The sequence below is a fragment of the Somniosus microcephalus genome, chromosome 13 (assembly GCF_052327205.1).
Source record: "Somniosus microcephalus isolate GS21.2 chromosome 13, FLI_Smic_1.0, whole genome shotgun sequence".
Lineage (NCBI taxonomy): Eukaryota > Metazoa > Chordata > Chondrichthyes > Squaliformes > Somniosidae > Somniosus > Somniosus microcephalus.
The window spans coordinates 177047055-177053057 of NC_140999.1; the positions used below are offsets into that span (position 1 = coordinate 177047055).

At 40.8% G+C, this 6003-nt stretch overlaps 1 long non-coding RNA gene across 1 annotated transcript; it reads left to right on the forward strand.

Annotated features, from left to right (window-relative positions):
• Nucleotides 1–356: 356 nt before the first annotated feature.
• Nucleotides 357–5640, forward strand: LOC147108814 (uncharacterized). Its single transcript, XR_015080668.1, has 2 exons — nucleotides 357–908; nucleotides 5370–5640. It is a non-coding gene; the product is annotated as an uncharacterized LOC147108814 (long non-coding RNA).
• Nucleotides 5641–6003: the final 363 nt, after the last annotated feature.

A 6003-nucleotide genomic window follows, 5' to 3' on the forward strand; every position in this document is an offset into this window, starting at 1 on the left:
CTTTGAGGACCCTATGAGACTACTTCAGCCGTAGGAAAGTAATACCGTTCCAATATATAAATTCAAATGCCTGCCAGAAATACATTTTTAAAAATTCATTGACTTTCATTCAGGTGTGCAAGACAGAACTGTGCCTTGCTTCACTGTTGACACAAACTCACAATATATTACAAACAAAACTAGCTCCAGAGCTTCAATGATCCCATTGCTCATGTTTCTTATCTGCAAAGACACACCACTGGATTGTATTAATAAAAGTAATTGCAGATTGTGGAACCTGCTGCACTTTCCGAAATTGTTATACTGCAGTTACTTAACCGCCGTAGAAAGTTCACTGCAGCCTCTTCTTAATCCAGGCCGATTGTTCGAGGTTTCTGCTCAGACTCTGAGAAATGTTCATCTCTGGCTGCAGCTGTTCTCATTCGCCCATTGCCCCTCCCCCGTGTTTGGTTATTTTAGAAGTCCGTGCCATGCCTTAAGTCACGGTATGTGACAGCCAGAAGGGAGAAGAGCCCAGTTGAATCGTTGTGCGGCAGAGCACTGACAACATGCAAGGGAGCCCGCATCTATCAGGACACAGGAACCTGAAGAGATCAAGATCATGGAGCAGATCTGAGGACATTCATGGAATTCCGCGTGAGCATAAGGCACATGTGGGGCTGCAAGTGGACTATTTGAAAGGATTGAACTTCAGAACTGAAATTAAAAGAATCATTAAACTTACTGCATGAATGAAACGAGTAACGGAGTAAATTAGTAACCTTGTGTCACGAATGTGGAAACTTTGAATTTCATGGTTTGATGTCATGAACGTAGAAATACATTATTTAACTTTTTTTTTAATCTCAGAAGCAACCAGTGGCAGCTGTTCCTGAGAGCCGTTGGGGCCTTTTTTGTTTTCACAAGAGGTGGGATTCACTGTTTGTGCTGCTAATGACTGCACTAATGTAATAATTTAAATTTCCAGCGTTTGGTAAAACTGCATCTGTTCGTTGTACTATTCTTCTCATCTCTTGCTAGCCGTGTCTGGACATTTGTTATTGAAGCAAAGACTGGGATGCAGAAATGATTGGCCTCGAATTTGCTACCAAAAGAACGGCGAGTTTAAAAGCGCTCGCTGTCATTAAAGCGTAAATCGATCCGCAACTTGTGGCGAGGAAGAGATGCCTCGTGAGTTGCGAATCACAGCATTTGGGAGGGAGAGGGGAAAATGTCGAACTAACTGAGATGCCCCTGCTTCAGCAACATCTGGCCCGATGTTTTAAGGCTGTAACATCAGGCTTGTTGTAGCTACCAATTTGTTTCTGTTGGATGGATCATGTGAATTCCTGTTTATATTTCAAATTGCCAAATGGAGTTTTTTGTATCTGTGAGTGTTAGTTTTATTATGTAGTGTTGGTGCTCAGTACATTCACCTAAGAGCATCCCAAAAGCAATAGTTTCTGTTATTCAGAAAGCCTGTCGTCAAAAGTTTAAGAATTGGGAGATTTTCCAATCAAGTAGTTCAGCTAATTTCTGCAAGCTATCATTAGAGGAACTGGGAACCATAAACTGTGGCTAACATTACATATTTCACATTTGGGCCTGGAAATTCGATGGTTTCTCGGGGTGCTAAACAGCCTCCTAAGCCTCCAATATGGTGGGTAGGATGCACACGCGCACTACGAGCTGGAAGTGCGCCGCCTGCCATACAGGCCAAAAAACTCAGTGTCCAGGGTCCACGCCTGAAACAGGCATAGGGAAAACAAGGTGGCTAATGCCTGTTTGAAGGCCCCTCAGCAATATTGGATTGCCCTGCGGCATCTGGTGCGTCTGCATTCAGGAAAAACTGGTCTCCATGCGGCCGAACAGGCGGTTCTTAAAGGGCCACAACCAACAAGGTAAGTGCTTAAAGCTTACTGACCTGAATGCGGAGCCAACCCAATCACCTTTAATCACTTACCTGAGGCCCTCTGTTGGCGTCACTGTGGCCCGATCTTCCATTCTTCTTCACCGGCGAGCTGCCTAGGGACACCTATTAGGTGTTCGCACCTTGCTGACTCGACGATGATGAGACCCAATGCCCAATATCAGGTGTGCTTCGGGGCCTAACCAGTCAGGGTTTGCTCCCTGCGGCCCCCGCTCGCCATCCTCATTCCCATACAACCCCAATATCGAAAGGGGACATGCATGTATCTAAAGACTTCACCATACAAAGACTTTGTTCAAAAAGGGTAATCCATCCATCATCAACCGTCCCTCGATGTTTTGAGGTTTACATATTGTCCTGTTTTAGTATTTGGCCAAATTTATTTATGCTTAATTTTCCTATACATTTGCAAATAAATATTTTAGTTGCATTAGCCTGTAAAAAGTAGTCTGTTTTGATGGTCTACCAATTTGAAGAGAGCAGTACCACAGCACAATCCAAATAAGGTAATTGTTAATACTATGAGTCATGAGTTTTGAAAGGGAACATCATTGAAAAATACAACAATTTCAGTTCAAAGAGAACAAAATCCGCTATGGGGAACTGCTGTGAAACTACTAAAAAATAATTGGTACTTTAAAATCCCCAAATTAAAACTCCTTCCGAATGTAAAATGTTAATACCATCATTGGTTTTTAATCTCCAAACACCTGCATTTCACAGGTGTATCAAGAAAGTAGCTGCCTTAATGTTATTGATGTTTAATTAAAGGCCACAGATGTACTAATTCTGATATGTAATGTGGCAGGCAGTGTTTCGGTGCAAGAGCAACATGAAAAGAACGCCTTTCACCTCCCCTCCCTCTAATTCAGACAAGGTATAATATAAGTGAAATCAGCCCACACAGGGTTTTGTGTAACTGAAGTCACCTCAGATAGGGTGCAAAACAACTGAAATAACCTCAAACATGGTGTAATGTAACTTAATATTTTTACCAATTGACCACTATTGGAGAAGCAGTACTCAAGGCAGGTTTGTGCAGACAATCTTACACAGGTGCACATAAAACGGTACTTCAGACTGCAGAGTATAGTGGCATTAACGAATCAGGTACCCCTGCCAGGGAAAGAGAAATAGATTGACCAGCTGGCATCTGCTTTGGCAGACCTCCTAGTGGCCAACTATGGAATGTCCTAAAGTAGGGCCTGCAGTAAATGTCTCCTCCCAACCCTCTTAGCTAAGAGATGGCAAACAGCATAACAACAACTTGCATTTATATAGTGCCTTTAATGTAGAAAGATGTCCCAAGTTGCTTTGCAGAGGCATAAGGAAAACATAGATGCCAAGCCAAAAATGTAGATATCTTGGTCAAAGATGTGGGTTTTAAGGAGGGTCTAAAAGGACAAGAGGGAGGTAAAGTCACAGAGAGGGGAGAGAAGTCTAAAAGAGGGTACAAGATAAATATAAATGAGGAATATAATATCGCTACAAAAGTTACACATAACCTTCACATTATTGTAGCTGCTATATCATTGCGGGGAGGTTAATTAGAAACCATCCACTTTGATAGGAAAAATAGAAAAGCTGAGTATTTTTGCAATGGTGAGAGATTGGGAAATGTTGGTGTTCTGAGGGACCTGGGTGTCCTTGTACACGAATCACTGAAAGTTAACATGCAGGTACAGCAAGCAATTAGGAAAGCAAATGGTATGTTGGACTTTATTACAAGAGGATTTGAGTATAAGAGTAAAGATGCCTTACTGCAATTATATAGGGCCCTGGTGAGACCACACCTGGAGTATTGTGTACAGTTTTGGTCTCCTTACCTAAGGAAGGATATACTGCCATAGAGGGAGTGCAACGAAGGTTCACCAGACTGGTTCCTGGGATGGCGGGATTGTCCTATGAGGAGAGATTGAGTAGACTAGGCCTATATTCCCTAGAGTTTACAAGATTGAGAGGTGATCTCATGGAAACATACAAAATTCTTACAGGGCTTGACAGGGTAGATGCAGGGAGGATGTTTCCCCTGGCTGGGGAGTCTAGAACCAGGGGTCACAGTCTCAGAATAAGGGGTTGGCCATTTAGAACTGAGATGAGGAGAAATTTCTTCACAGAGGGTGGTGAATCTTTGGAATTCTCTACCCCAGAGGGCTGTGGAGGCTCACTCATTGAGTATATTCAAAACAGAGATCAATAAATTTTTGAATATTAAGGGAATCAAGGGATATGGGGATAGTGCAGGAAAGTGGAGATGAGGTAGAAGATCAGCCATGATCTTATTGAATGGCGGAGCAGGCTCAAAGGGCCAAATGGCCGACTCCTGCTCCTATTTCTTATGTTCTTAAACATAGGAACATAAGAACAGAGTAAGCCATTCAGCCCTTCAAGCCTGTTTTGCTCATGGTTGATCTGTACCTCAACTTCATTGACCTGTCTGTGCTTCATATTGCTTGATACCCTTACCTAACAAAAATCTACTGGTCTCTGGAAAATTTCAATTGGCCCTGCATTTCTGGGGGAGAGATTTCTACTACATTTTGTGTGATAAAGTGCTTTCTGGTTTTACTCCTAAATGGCCTCGCTCCAATTTTAAGATTATGCCCTTTTGTTCTGGATTTCCCCCACCAGAAGAAATAATTTCTTTATATGTATCCTATCAAATCCCTTAATTATTTTAAATAACGCGATTAGATCACCCTCAATCTTCTAAATTCAAGGAAAGACAAGCCAAGTTTATGCAATCTATCCTCATTATTTAACCCTTTAAGCCCCGGTATCATTCTGGTGACCCTGCCCTGTACCCCTTCCAAGGCAAATATATCTTTCCTGAGGTCAGGTACCCAAAGCTAAACGCAGTACTTGAGATGAGGTCTGACCAAGGCTCTGTACAACTGAAGTATCACTTCCTCACTTTTAAACTACATGAAGGGCTTTTAAGTTTTTGTAAATTTTAAAATATGAAAGCAAGCTGATTTGTAAAGGTTGCCAATTGGGATAGCTTGTGACTATTCACTATGACAAGACAACAGTATAGTCCTAACCAGATAGCCATGGCATGTACAAGTACAGGACCCTGGTAATCTTTTGCTTTTTAGTGACCTCTACAGCCAAGAGGAATATTGTTCATTATCAGTGATTCTATCAATTAAAACAAAACATACTGCTCAAAGAACATGAAAGCAAAAAGCCAGACAAGAAAATTAATACTCAAGTCAAGTTTTCCTCAGGTATGTATAGATAAGCTCACACAGGACCATATCAGGTGACAGTGCTGATCAGCCTATGGTTATTGAAAATGGACACTTGGGAGCGATCATCAGAATATAAGCAAATTGAGGGGTTAAGGTGGTTGTTTAAGTAAAATAATTGATAACTTTACTGAATTACAGAAATTGAAGCATATCCAAGAGTAATTAACAAGGCAGTAATCTAATGTAGGGTTATATATGGTTTATAGATAGAAGAATGAATTTATTGGAGCGACTACAAGGCACTGATTTTATTGCGGGATTCTGATGACATCAAAAAATGAGAGCGAAGTTTGAGTAGTTTGTGTTCACCTGAGAACTCATTTTTAATGTGGAAGCAAGTCATCCTCGGTTCCGAGGGACTGCCTAAGAAGAAGAAGAGTTTGTGTTGATTATTGTTGTCTTATATTTAGTGACAGAAATTGGTTATTACTTATATAAATTAGTGATTTATTTCTCATTAAATTATCTTTATTTTTATGTGTGTGTCTTTTTTTATTTGACTTTGATGGAGTGTGTAACAAGAGTGAGTAATGTTTTAAATAGAAATAACAGTATTGCTAAACATGCGGCATAGGACTTCAACATAGCAAATTATGGGTGGAAAAAATCACTACATTGTATAGATGATCGATATATTTGCATACTACCTACACATGTATACACACATACTACAAAAGCTGTCTACATTATCCTGAGTAAATATAACTTTTTTCCTTTTACTTCATACTCATGATTTAATCCTAAGTCGATAACATTTTCCCTCGTACTGTACGCTGCTGAAGTACTTGCTGTGTCCTTCAGAAGTGTGTTTGGCAAGAAAGGCCTTCAACGCTTGGCCTA